The sequence below is a fragment of the Episyrphus balteatus genome, chromosome 3, assembly GCF_945859705.1.
Source record: "Episyrphus balteatus chromosome 3, idEpiBalt1.1, whole genome shotgun sequence".
NCBI classification, from domain to species: Eukaryota; Metazoa; Arthropoda; class Insecta; order Diptera; family Syrphidae; genus Episyrphus; species Episyrphus balteatus.
Genome location: NC_079136.1, coordinates 14,146,760 through 14,161,436, shown reverse-complemented (window position 1 = coordinate 14,161,436; position 14,677 = coordinate 14,146,760). Strand labels below are relative to the sequence as shown.

The 14,677-nt window shown below is 28.8% G+C and overlaps 1 protein-coding gene and 1 long non-coding RNA gene across 2 annotated transcripts in view; one reads left to right on the top strand and one right to left on the bottom strand.

Moving 5' to 3' along the window:
- LOC129913557 (prolyl 4-hydroxylase subunit alpha-1-like) overlaps positions 1–14,677 on the bottom strand; it is a 70,211-nt gene that overhangs the window by 44,272 nt on the left and 11,262 nt on the right. The gene's annotated exons all lie outside the window — the stretch shown is intronic.
- LOC129913558 (uncharacterized) lies at positions 10,616–11,275 on the top strand. Its single transcript, XR_008772068.1, has 3 exons — positions 10,616–10,700; positions 10,793–10,877; positions 10,937–11,275. It is a non-coding gene; the product is annotated as an uncharacterized LOC129913558 (long non-coding RNA).

The following is a 14,677-nucleotide window of genomic DNA, read 5'->3' as shown; positions in this document are numbered from 1 at the left end:
AATGAAATTCGTGGGATCACTATATGCTTGCAATGGACCCTCCATAGTGTTTATCTGATTAAAAGAGATGAAAGAGGTTTTTTGTTACTATGTAGAATGTAGATTGTCATCAATTTGTGATGTGGATGCAGGTTCAGTGATCTGTTTATGGTGGGTTTTAAAAGTCTAGACTTTGGACTAAAAATTCTTGTTCTTTTTTTATTGGAAAGGGTGAAATAGATCGATATTTTTTTATTGAGATTTTATTCAAATTAAACCTTTTCAAATGATCGTAGAAAACCCATCAGGTGGTAATAGATTTTTTTTGAGTTAATAACAAAAAGTGTAATAAATTGAGAAAAAATATGTGTTTTTTTAGTGAAGATTTTTGTATTTACCTATAGCATTTGATTTGCATAAAATTATGTTTAGGTTTTAAGTACGATGACCCTGAACTTTATATTATTTAAGTTGCATAATGCATTTGATATCCGCTTGATTGAGTTCGTTTTAAGTGCATGAGGAAACACAGTGTAAACGGATGGATCGATTCACTGCTAATTTGGGGTTTTTTGGAATTAATTTTGTAGGACAAAAAATAATGGTACTTTTTCAATTTTAAAAAAGTTTATAATTTTCATTTTCGATTAAAAAATTAAATTGTAACTTTTTAAAAAAGGTCTACCTATATTTTTATGAAAAAAACTTTTTCATACGATATCAAAATAAAATGTTTCAAAAAACACAATTTTGGATTAAAAAAAAATTCTGTCAATTTTTGGAAAAGGGATAAGTAGGTATTACCTATTGATTGATTGATAGGTACCTATTGATTTTTTTCTTTAAATTTTGGTTTTATTAACAATTTTTAAAAATTGGCATTCCAACTTTATTTTTAATTTTTTTGCTATTATACCAGATACATGTTTTTTTTAAGGGCTTAATGATTTTGAATGTCATTTGACTATCTGAAGAATAATGTCAATATAAAACCAAAATCTTTTATTCATAGGAATAAGCCTTTACTGGGATATATCTTTCTGATGAAAAATTGGATCACCACCACCAACTTTTTATTCACCCACCGTTCAAATTTCGTCTGAAATTGTATTCCATTTTTATTTTGAGGAAATTTTTTGCACTTTGACATTATTTAATAAAAAAGTAGCATTTTTTCTTACTTTTCAAATTAATTGAAATTCAAAAACTAAAATTTTTTGAATATAGATGAATCTCCAACAGTACACCTTTAAAAATTCTGGAGTATTTTTTAATACTTTTTGGGTTACATATAGGTCTACACTAGAAATGTATTAAAATTTAATACAAGACAAATATTAAATTTTTTTAGGATATAAAAAATGTATTAAAATGTAATATAGTTGTATTAAAAAATAATAGAGTTTATATGAGAATTTAATACCAAATGTATTAAATTTGAATTATTTCATATTAAAATTTAATCTTTTCATATTAATTTCTAATAAGAATTTTATTAAAAGATAATACAAAAATATTTCAATTCAATACCAAATGTATTTAAAGTTAATAATATGTATTCTTTTCCTAAATTCATTACTGAAAATAAATATTAATCATAAATAATATAATAATGGTGGTATTATTTTATCTGTTTCGCAAACTGTAGGCATGTAAAATCTTACTGCCGATCAAAATTCATCTGCAATGTATGCATTTTGCTTCGCAAAAACACAAAGCGCCTTCAAATTAGTACAAATTTACAGTTTTTGATTTAATTTTTTTTTTTTGAAAAACAATGGATTTTTTCTCTTTTTTAATGGCTGCTGGCGTCTACAGTTCACATAAAACATTGGTCGCCAAATTGTCAAAACATGACTATTTGGCGACCAATGTCAGCTACCGTAATTCTTAATTGTTTAAATTACCGATGAAAAACGCACAAAAACCGAAAAACAACGCACACCACTTTTAACACACCACACTAATTTTTCAACAATTACTCACCATTTTCCGCGAAGAAACACGAAGAAAATTTGTTAATTTTTAATTTATAAATTAAAACAAAAACAAATGTCCTGTTTACTGCGATTGAAATATAAAAATCAAAGGCCAACCTGACAGTTTAGTGCCCATTTTTGACAAACAAATTTTGACAACGTTCGGAAGATATTACCTTATTATGTGTACTGTGGCTGGCGTCGTTTGATTTAAGGCTTGGCCACACCGGAGGGTATGCGGTAGAGGTACGGGTAGCGGTAACGATATTTGTATGAAAAAAACTTCACATCTGAACGTTGATATGTCAGTTTGGAATTTTTTTCATACAAGTACCGTTACCTCTACCCGTACCGCTACCGCATACCGTCCGGTGTGGCCAAGCCTTAAAATTTAATATACTTGTATTACAATTTAATACTTTTTATATTAGTTTTTAGTAAATTTGTATTACATTTTAATACAATTATATTAAAATGTAATACAAAAATATAAAAATCTAATACAGTGGTATTAAAATTCAATACATGATTAGAATTTAACCCACGGAGGTTATTTTCTAATAATTTTATATTACAAATTATAAACTTAATACTTAAATATTGAAATTTAATACAAAAAAGATTAAAAATAATTTTAATATTTTAGAAGTATTAAAATGTAATATTTTTTGTATTGAAAATTGCTTTAATACCAAGAGCTGTATTAAAAAATACTCCAGAATTTTTAACCGTGCACCTAATATGCTGGAAATAATAATGATCTAAAAATTGAAAAATATTTTAAAACTCTTAAAAATAATCAAAAATTATTTTGTTTTATTTAAAAATTTAACTTTTTTCGAATTTTACTTAATTTGTTTGTCGTTCACATTAATTACATTCTTTCATAATTCGAAAGAAAAAATGCTACCCAATAACACATTTTTTTTAAATAAAACTATGTCAAATTGAAAAATGAAAAAAAAAATTAAATTTGTATTAATTTTTATCAAATTTATCAAAAGCATTGTTTTTAAAAAAATAAGCAAAAATAATATATAATAAAATTTTAAGCTTAAAAATTACATTTCCTTTCAAAATTAATACATATTTTTAATGTGTGTTTTTAAGGAATGTTTAAAGATCTTAAAAAAATATACCCAAGTGCTCTATATGTAAAACATGATTTTTGATTTAAGTGTTTTTGATTAAACTTCATACAAAATTTAACAAAAAATTATATTGAAAACTAAATTTTCTACTTAATTAATGAATAAAAAGTCTTGGTGTTCTCCTTCAAAACCACATACTTCCTTGATAAAGGATTTAATAATTCTTCCAGTATAGCAAGGTGAATGGCACTTCACCTCCCACCTACTTAGTTTAGAATACAATTTATATACGTGTCTATGTCTAACCATCTTTTTTTTTAGTGAAATTTAACTCTTTCAAATCCATGAAAGGGTTTTTCTCCATATTAACAACATCGATGCTTGTGGTTTCATTTCAAATGCTATAATGTAAATGTAAATGGAAAATTTGTTCAAAAGGGCAACCAACCAACCTTATTCTCCATGTCAACCACACAATTTTACTTTTACATTCTCGCTTCATTTCCATTTTCTTCAAAAGAAAATTATCGTTTACGTATACGCATCAGAGCAGAGTAAGAACACCCCCCGCCACCTTTTTCAAATGAATTCAATATTGGCTAACCCTTTTCTGACAGAGTTTTTTTTATCTAGCCACAGATGGAGTAACTGACTATACTAAACGTAGTAGGATGTAAGTTATAGTCTAGAAAGTGAGGTTTCATCTCAGAAACAGGTTTTCGAAACACACGTTTTTACTCAATAGTTAAAAAAAAACTCACTTTTGAAAGATAAACATCGCCTTTAATTGTCAAGATTGCTTTTCACAACCGAAATCCCGCAATCTTGAGATAAAGGGTTTAAAAGTTTCTTTCAACCTTTCCTCCTTGACTATTAAACACCTATCTCTCTATTTTATTATCCACAGAGTCTGACAGGGTTTTACATCTACGTAATAAAAAAAAAAGGGTCTAGCTTAGCTATAGAATAGGAAGAGGAGCATTCACAATTTGAAATGAAATAAATTCTAACAAATTTATATAGAATCTTTAGATTTTAGTACCAAACCCAGCATCATCTAGCTTATTTTTTTTTCTATTAAGTCTCAACACAAAATATTCAAATCCTCTTCTTAAAAAAGGGTGTCGCATCTTGTCGAATGTAAAATGTTCTTATGGCAGAAGAAACTGTCGCACGACTATAAACGTTAAAGGTAGGTACCTATTTGCTTGTTGATGGGTTTGGATTATATCCTTTTGGTTTTGTCAATAAGATAAGTTTTTTATTAATACGAGATGAGGGGCTTATAAATTTTACCTGGGGTTTTATGGGTCTTTATACTAAAAACACGTTTTTTTTTTACTTTTGGGGGAAAATTTAATGTTAAATAGTAAAATATTTAACATATTAGGGATCCCCCATTTCCAATTTCATTAGATCGAAGAAATCAATAGAATTCAATAATATTCATAAATTTGATTCGCCCTTTCTATATTTCTAGAAAGGTTTTTCTTTGGTCAGAGTTGATTAGAAGTTATTAGTTTTTCTTTCGTTTATCTCTCGAATGACCATGGCTTGAATATCTTAAACAAGTTTCAAGGCATTTTTTTTTTGATATTCTTTCAGGACATTTTAAACATTTTCATACCTTTAGTTAGTTTGAACAATCAAACTCACATTGTAACTGCATTTTCTTCAATTTAATTGATGAACAAATATTCCTATTATGCCAACACACGTATGCGTTTGGTATTTCTATTAGGTACCATTACCTAGCCTACCTACATGTACATACCTGCTTTTGAAATTATGTTGAACCAAATGTCAGACCATATTGACTGGTGGTAATTCAACCTTTATTCTACTTCTTGTTGCAGAAGTGTAGTCTTTCAATATAATCAGCAGCATTTGTGAGCAGCGTTGCCAGATTCCCCGATTTTTCGTATTTCTCCCGATTTTTTGAGCTATTTACGATTGCCCGATTTTGTGTTTAAAAATTAGGTTTTCTCCCGATTTTCAACTCAAAAAAGGATGTGCTACCTTCACATCGTCACGTTTTTCATAGAAACATTTAAAATTTTATTTTTAAGTTGGCAGAACTTCAATTAAACGTTTTAAAAATTCATTTCGTCTAATTTGTTTTCTTTTTTTAACAGTTTTTGGTTTAAATCTATCTGTATTATTCCCTATTTGGTTATAAATAATGGAAAAATATTTTAAGAGAATACCTGAGTAACAAACAGGATCATTCCGCAATTCATTATCGACAGACGATATCGTTATGACGATAATCTTGCTTCACTTAAAAGCGATAGTTAATTTTTTATCAGACGATATCGTTTTGACAATCTAAAAATTTTTTTCTGTAGATCAATAATCTTTTAATAAATGTCTTCAAAACGGCAGCGCTTATAGACGATAGGTAACCGAAGTTTTTAGGATTTTATTTCATTCTTACACCAGAAAGAATGAAATTGTTCGTTGAACAATTCAAAATACGCGACAAAGGAGATGGGGCAAAATTATATATGGGACTTGGGCCATGAGCGTACCGTACATTAATGAGACTAGTCTCAAAATGAAGCTGAAGGTTAGTATATTCAATCTATGATTTTTTTTTTCAAATCGTAAGTCAGGTTCTTGAGATACAAGGCTCCAAAGTTCGTTCTGATAACCCTTATTTGTCACTTTTATATGCAAATATCATGAGAACTACAAGAGGTATATTGATGTTTTTGATGTCAAATGAAAGGTTGTTAAGTACTAGTAAAGGTACTAACCTTTTAAACAATATAAAAAACATATTACACAAAACAAAGAGACGGCGAAAAAATAAATAAAAGTAGAATATTAATTTGAAAAAATCGATTCATGTTCGACATTAATGGCATTTATTTTCAAATTAAATATGCTTGTAATCGACACGTACGCATGTGTAGTTATAAAACTGTTTTAATTTTTTAGAATGCGATTAGAACCGGTTTAGAAGCTTGTTTATTTGTGTTATGTTTATGGGGAAAACCAATTGGTTAATACACTTTTCAAAAAAACTTGGGAGATCACTTATAGAAAAGGAACGGATAAGATGTTGTTATTTAAAGAACAGTTTTATTAGAACATTGGTTTATTGTATTTAATTCCATTTTCATTAATTTTAAAGAACTTATCAGTTTATTATAGTTTCAAAAAGCTCCAAGAACTATATTTTAAGCTATGTAAAACAGAGATAAAAGTGGATTTATCGAAAATCTTCTTTAGTACGTATTTTGTAATCTAGTTTATGTAAACAAAGTGTAGCCCAGAGTTCATCACAAGAAATTACAGTTCTTGTGTCTCTCTAACATAATTTGGTCAAATAAGGACCAGTTGTACAAAGGTGGTTCAGCCTCGGATCAGGAATTTAACCCACCGATTTTGGCGGATTAGCTACGGGTCAACTTCGGTTCATGCATGGATGTGGCTATTTTTATGTATTTTTACATATGTGGTTCAAGGTACAAGGTTGAACCAGTGCTAAACCGCAACAAAAATCGATTTTTTAAAATAATATTTTAATTTTTTTATTTGTTCACCGTTTCTTTGTTTTGTGTAATATGTATTTTATATTGTTAAAAAGGCACTAAAACCACCTTTCATTTGACATCAAAAACATCAATATACCTCTTGTAGTTCTCATGATATTTGCATATAAAAGTGACAAATAAAGGTTATCAGAACGAACTTTGGAGCCTTGTATCTCAAGAACCTGACTTACGATTTGAAAAAAAATTCATAAATTGAATATACTCCCCCCAGTTTAAACCTCAAAATATTTCAAAACGACAAACAAAGTCGATATCAACAAAGAATTCTTTTTACTCTAGTTAAATGTGGTAATCTCCCGATTTCAAAAAATATTTTATGGCAACACTGTTTGTGAGCCAACAACCGCACTTCGATGAATGCCATGGGAAATCTTATTTTCTTTCAAGACAATGGTTAGGTAGTTACAACAATGATTATGGCACTGAAACTGTAATATTCTGTAAAGTTCATTCTTGCACTAGAGGTTAGTTTGTTTGTGCAAAAAGTCCAATAAGAGGCTTCATTATTAAAAAACTTAATTTCATTCGTGTGAATAATTTATCAATTTAATTTTGTAAGAAAAATTCAAAACCTAATGAAAATTTTCAGAGATTTGTTTGGCAATGAATACAAAAGTATCAATGAAACAAGAAAAAATATTGTCCTTGATTTTTGATGAGTAAAAGAATTGAAAATTACAATAATTTTCAAACATGTTCAGTGAACATTGTTCACTATTTATGTCATTATTCGTGATGAAAAAAGACGTTAGCTAGTTTTTCATCTTCTATAAAAACTAATTCAATGTAAAATCTTACGTCCGTGATCTTCATTGTGACTCATTTTGCTAGAAATTAAATTTATGAAAAAAACAAACTTGCAAATTAGCTAACAAAGTTCATCAAGGACGGTTGCATTTGCATTTAACGTGTCTTAGCTTAAAATATAGTTTGCTTAGGTAAGGTATTTTTTTTTGTTTTTTATAATTCTTTTTTATTCTTATTTGTCCAAATAAAGGGTCAAGTGTTTGTTAAAGTTAAACCAATTATAGCTCAAAAACAATATTATGTAATACAATTAGCTTTTATGTAAATAAGACATTTTTGGTGTTTTCTTGAAATTTTTGATTATTTTTGCATTTTATCGGTGTAAAGTAAAGTGTAATGCACTGCTGAGTCGCACGTACTTGATTTGTTTAGAATTTTTAAGTATTTGTGAACAAAAGTTTGAAAAGAATGAAGGAGAATGTGCGTGTATGCACTTTAGTAAGCTACATCATTTAAAACGTGTCAATGAGTACCTTTAGTATTTTTTGTTTATTCTAAACAAATTGTATTTGTTAAAAAAAATAGCATTAACAAAATTTGCGCTCATTTTTCCAAATAAAAGATTATTGAGAAAATATTTCAAAAACAAAATTGAATAACATACACTGAGGGAAAAGCCACCATAAAACAATGTAAAATCAATGAAAAACACATTGATTTAACTATTATTTATTCGGAATGATTTTGCGTTGAAGATGAGCATTTTAAAATCAACGTGGAAAAAAGGTTAATTTTTGATGGTTTCGTATCTTAAAGGCACATAAATCAAAGTAGTTCATCTTTGAAACAAAGACGTTTCAACTTCAATTTATTTTTTCCCTCAGTGTACATATACGCATATTAAAAATCGAAAAATGCGATTATTTTACATTTTAATACAAAGATTTAATAATGACACAATTGTGTCAAATTTTCGTTCAAATTGACGATAAATTCAAAAATTAAAAAAAAATCTATGCCATGTAATTTTAATTACAGTGAAATCAAAGTTGTTTCAACTTGGAAAAAGCACCAAGAAAAGAAAATATTAGCACCCAATGACGATCGATCCTCCAACTTATTAGTCACTAGGAACGTGCTTTAGCATCAGGCTATATCTGTTGAATTACTGGTCGGCAACGAAAATAGAGCTTGAACCAAACTATAATTTTCTAACGAATTTTTGTGTGCTGATTCCGAATCCAAAGTCAAAATTTCACTGGCACGTCACGTTTTTGAAATAATTGAATATTAACAGAGGTCAAAAACGCGTTTTTTTTTGTTTTGGCGTTGAAATTCATCCCCGTTAAGCTAAAAAACTAGACGTTATGGAATAAAAAGTTTTGAATTGAGCACACTCAAGTTAATTTAAATCACCTTACAGAGTTCTTCCTCCCGAATTTATTATTTGTATTTTGCCGACCAGTGATATTAGGCTAGGCGCACATATGCAATTTTGATCGCGCGATTATTCAGTCGCAAATTAGATGACAAGAATTTCAATGACTGTAGACACAATTTTCAAATTTTTAATCGTGGGAAGCATGTGTGTTCACAGGCATTAAAATCCATGTGATCCATTTTTGCGACTGAATAATCGCGCGACTAAAATCGCATGTGTGCGCCTAGCCTTAGTGTGATAAGCTGCAACTAGAGCTGAAATCTGACATAACACTTAAATTTGTTTTACGTTGTATCAACTTTTATTTAAAGATATTTCAGGTAAGTTTTTTTCAATATTAAACAAACGTTGTCCAATGGTCAATGACCGACCATATTACATTTTACGTTGTATTTGTTCCAAAAATTTTATGTCGAAAATTATTCTTTGTCGAAAACTAAGTTGCAACTACCTAGTACCCTAGTAAAACTCGACCGCATTCAAGAGCGTTTTTGCGCCATTTTATCGTGTAAGACGACGATATCATAATATAACACTCGTTTTTAAGTTTTTTTTGTTTTTAATTCGCAATATAATTACACTGAGGGAAAAAACGCAACGTTATATGTAAAATGTTCAACGTTGATTTAATGTTGAAAAAATTAACATGAAACTTCTTCAAAATAAAATTGAAACAAAGTAAGAAATTTTTTTATTTTTGTCGGACTTCAGCTTTTCTTGCATTTTATCACTCTAATTTTCAACAGTGAGATAGCACGTTGATAAAGCATTCGTCTAGTGACCCAAGAGTTGTAGGTTCGATCCCCAGCGGCTGCCAAGTTTTTCTTTTTTTTAAATAAATTGATGTTTTTTTTCAAATTTGAAACAACTTTGATTTAAAGATGTTATATAACGGCAAACGACTTTAAACTAACTATTTTCTACTTTGATTTTAAAATTTTCGTCTTCAACGCAAAATCATTCCGAATCAACGTGGTTTTCGTTTATTTTAAATTGTTTTTCCCCTCAGTATACAATTTTGTTTATTTTTTAAACTTGGAAAATAACCCAGAGTGAAAGGGTGTTTATTTTGTAAGAATGGGTTAAATAAAGCTTTATAAGTTTAAAAAATAGTACCTTGTTGAAATCTAGGAATCCAATGTTACATAAGGTGAGAATAAAATAGGAATCAAAAGAGGCCATACAATAATTTTGGATGAAAAAGTGTTTTTCGTGGGATGGAATTTAACTAATTTTGAACTGAAATTTTATTTGGAAGTATTTTTGGTGCATAATGTTTGTACATTATTAAGGTGTAATATTTGGAAGTATTTACACAATATTTTGACGAATAATTCTTATTCGAGTATTAGTTTCTTAAAATGAATCGCATAACATGAATTCATGGTACCTACCTAACTAACTCATGGGAAAACGCATTTGAAGAAAAAGTTAAACTTTCCTTTAAAAATTTCTTTGCTTTGGTACTGAATAGTTAAATGCTGGAAGGTCTTTTTTTCTTCATTAAGTGACTCAATGAGCAATAAAAAACTTTGCAAAATCATAAGGTATAATGATTTTTGATACTTCACATTATTGCCGATATCCGCTTGACTGGAAGTGAAAAGCTTTTTAATTGCTAATGAATAAATTGCAATAAAAGAGCTATTATAGACATAAAGGAAACTTAGTAGTGCATTTTATTTTCAGTTACTCTATGCAAATTGATTGTACTTCTATGCAATTTCTTCGTGTTTCATGCAATATCATTGATGCGATAAACCCAACCTTATCAAGAATTCAAAAAAAAAAAAAAATAAATAAATATCTTGACCGGCAAATGAAGGAAGCATGTTATTTTATTTTATTTATAGAAAAATAAAATACATTATTAAGGAACAACATTACTCATACAGATTAGGTAAATCGTCAATAACCCCCTGCTCTACCCACATAATCATTTATATTAATAAATAATTTTCATTATGTTTTCCAACACAACAACAAATCAAGGAAGGAGAAAATCACAAAAAGAAAATAATCAGCTGCGATTATATTGCTCGTAATTATCATCGACACATTAATAGAGTACTCGGCTGTAAGTGTTGCATTGATTATTTCTGATGATTACATAAAGAAAAATTTCGTACCATATAGTGTTCGTGTGAATAATTTTCAATTGCTATTGCCCCCATTGCTATATCGCCATGACACGCGGACTTCGCGGCCGCATCATCATTGATTGGGAACATCTCTTCCAGAATGACGTAATTGGTCAGTTCCATTGGAGCTTCTATAATATGTATTCCGCCAACTATCTTACTATTACAATGCGATAACCATGACGATATACTACTAAGTGCTGGGGGTCTAATTATTTTCCTTGATGGTGTTATGTTGCTGAATCTGCAAAACTCGGACAATATAAAATGGAAAAGAACGAAAGCGTATCACTGTGAAATATAAAATAGTACAGGAAGTACAGTTGTAAATTAGAAAGGGGCGTAGGGTTTGAAAAGCAATCTTTCTTCAGTTGATAATAAGCTCAGAAAAAATATGGCGGCTCAGTTTGTTTTTTCTTATCTGTTAAAAGCCAAGAAACCGATCATGTTTAAGGAAGAGGTCCAAAAATTATCTTATTTTGATGGAACATTGAATTTTTGACAATGATCGAAGAAAAATTTCAAAAAAATCTTTTAAAATTTAACTTCAAAAATTCGGAACACTCAAGGAAATGTACTTTAAAATATCAGTAAGATTTTTTTAACAAAAAATTTTAATATACCCTTATTAGACTAGTTATTAAGTGACAAGTCTTGCTTCTAACAACTTTTCTTCTTAGACTATTTGAGTTAGTAGATATTTGATTTTTTACGAGAATAAATTGCAACTGCAAGCAGATTGTGATTTTCAATTGAACTGTGTGTGTCTTTTTCTTTCTTTGTTTCTAATTTTTAATTGGCTTTTGTTTTGTTTTCTTCTTTTTTTTTTTAACTTGGAATAATTTTCAAATGGTTGGTTTCGTGGTGGTGTTTGATTATTATCAAAGTAATTCTTACCTAATTAGAAATAAGAGTTTGGTTCGTTAGGTTTAGCTAAAAACTCATGATATGATGTTTTTTGCCATAAAAATTTTCTTTATTTTTTAGATAGAAACGGATTAACAGTATTCACAATCAAACTTTGCATTTTTTTTTTCACAAATGATATTAATTATTTTTTTGATAATAAAATTGATAGCAACGAAAATAGTCTTTTTAAATGTATTTTATAGTTAGTAAAAGAATAATCGCAATTTAAAGAAATGTCAGAAAGTGTTTTGTAAAAGTAAGCAAAAAAAAAAATTGCAAAAAAGATGGGGATAATCCTTAAAGTTTTTTAAGTCGAAATTTTGGAACAGCTTAAAACTTTCAAGCAATCTACATAAAAACGATTTCGCGAGTAGCGACTTCTAAAAATTTTGCACACATTTTTAGTTTCATACATAGAACAGAATTAAGGGTTACCGCTTTGCATTCTATGTGTAAGTCACCAACACATAACACTGTAAAACTGTACTACTCTTCTTCAGAATGAATCATTAGCTTTTTGGGACCAATTGCAGATTTTACTGTCTCTTCGAAAAAAAACAAACTTTTACCAAAATTCTCTTTATTCTTGCTTTCTATCCCAAATTCAATGTTTTTAACAAATTTCATTAGGGTGACCTATCATTTTTGCTTTCACTCAAAAAAACACCCTGTTAAACATGATATTTTTATAGACACTTAAGATTCTTGTTTCTTATCTTAAAAGTAACATAATTGCTAAATTTCAAGGGTACCACTAATATTACTCTAATATTACACATTTTTTCAAATATACCCATATTTTCTTTACTTCTAAAAAAAACACCCTTTCAAATAAAAAAAATTTATAGGCTTACATTATTCGTAATTCAGATGGGAAAGAGAACATATTTAATGAATTTCGTAAGGGTACCATTTATACCATTGATTTTATCGGACTTATCGCGGATTTTTCTATATTTCCCAAAAAAAAAAACACCTTTTAACCTAAAATTTTTGTGTAGACTGTTCGGGTTCTTGGTTTCTGTTATAAATGAAACAATTTTACCAATTTTCATTGGTGTAACAATTTTTTCCTAGTGGTACTAATTCCGAATTTCATCATTTCTTAAAAAAAAACACCCTTTCACTCAAGATAATTTTGTACACTTTATAGATTCTTAATTCTTATACCAACCAAAACATTTACATAAAGTTTTAAAAATTAATAAAATTTAAATCAGCTGTTATGATACCTTCCTCACACACAACTTAACCCATCAAAAAAAAACACCCTTTCACCAAAAATAATTTTAAGAACTTTATGAATCCTTTATGTCCCTGCTTTATATAAAACCTTCCTTCATCCCAAATTTCATCAGTGTAGCATGTTTTTCACATGGATTTTGGTTATATTTTACGTGTTGAAGTCAAAAAACAAGCAACCTTGTTTTTAATCGGCAATAACTTTTCTTAGAGCAATCGTATTGACTTTATTTTTCTGTCTTTAGATTCAGAATCAAAAAATACCTTGAAAACATGTGTCATATGATAATATTCGACTAACATTTTTTTTCAGTATATTTTTTACCTTCACCCCCTCCCTCTTGTCCGCAAAAAAACACCCTTCCACAAAACTTTTTTTTATAGACTTTTTTTGTCCTTGCTTAAGCAAACTTTTTGCCAAGTTTCATGAGTGTACCAATTTTTTTTTTATTTCTTGATTTTATGTACTATTTTACCTGTACTATTCTATGGAAATGAACAATCAAAACTTTCTGTCTTGCCCAAAGCATCAAATTCTAAATTCTTGTCAAGAGAAAAACATTTCATTTGATACCAATATGATTTTTGTAAGACATCTATTAAACATTCTCAATCAAATGTTTGGAAAAAACAGCTAAAATCTAGATTTTATTTTTATTGCTAATAAATGCAAATAACGCATGCTTACTTTTCACATAATTATGGACCTCCATCAAATGACATAGAGAGTGGAAAGAAAAGCAGAAATTGTTTAGTTGAAAATCAATTCCGGAAAAAACAACCTTAAAACTCAGTCTTTCTGTCAAAAAAAACGTGAAGTACCTCAAGGAAGTCCCATTTGTCCATGTTTATTTATTTTTTTTTTTGTCATCTCTATAAATAGTTTGCAAAGCAAATACCTAACGATTTATTCATAAAACGCGAAAATGACAATTTTTACGTTCAACAAATTGATCCTTACATATCCATAATTACTTTCTAGCTAGCTAAAGCTTCTCTTTACAAATTACATCAATAAGCATTTTGGTGTATTTATAGATCTTAGAACCTCCCAGTTGAAATGTCAACTTGCATGCAATTTCCATAAAGTAATTGCAAAAATAAGATAGATATTTTATCATCACTATCAACATCAAGGTAAAAAAAATAAATATATTCAGATATAAATTCCCTTGTAAAGAAAAGAATTCATATAGCAAAAGGTCAGTGCTAAATTGTATATCTTCTCCAGGCACCACTCTCTGGGGATAATGTTTGTATGTTGTGCTGCTAAAAATGATGGATAACCTTGCACAATGCAAATAATGTATCTTCTATCTCTTGACAACTCGTCGCGATAAATCAAAAATGACGTCGCATCGCGTCCGTCGTTGGTCGCTGAATGCAAGGGAGAACTTTGCCTGTTCTGGCAAACAAATAAAAATATGCGACACACTTTACTCACTATCAGATATCTGATATTTATGAAAAATTTTTATGTAATTTCAATCTGTATCTTCTTGAATTGTATCTACATGCTTTAGCATTTCAGATCTGATGTGTGCCATTTAAATTTAAATTTTTTTGAGAAATGCCAAATATTTGT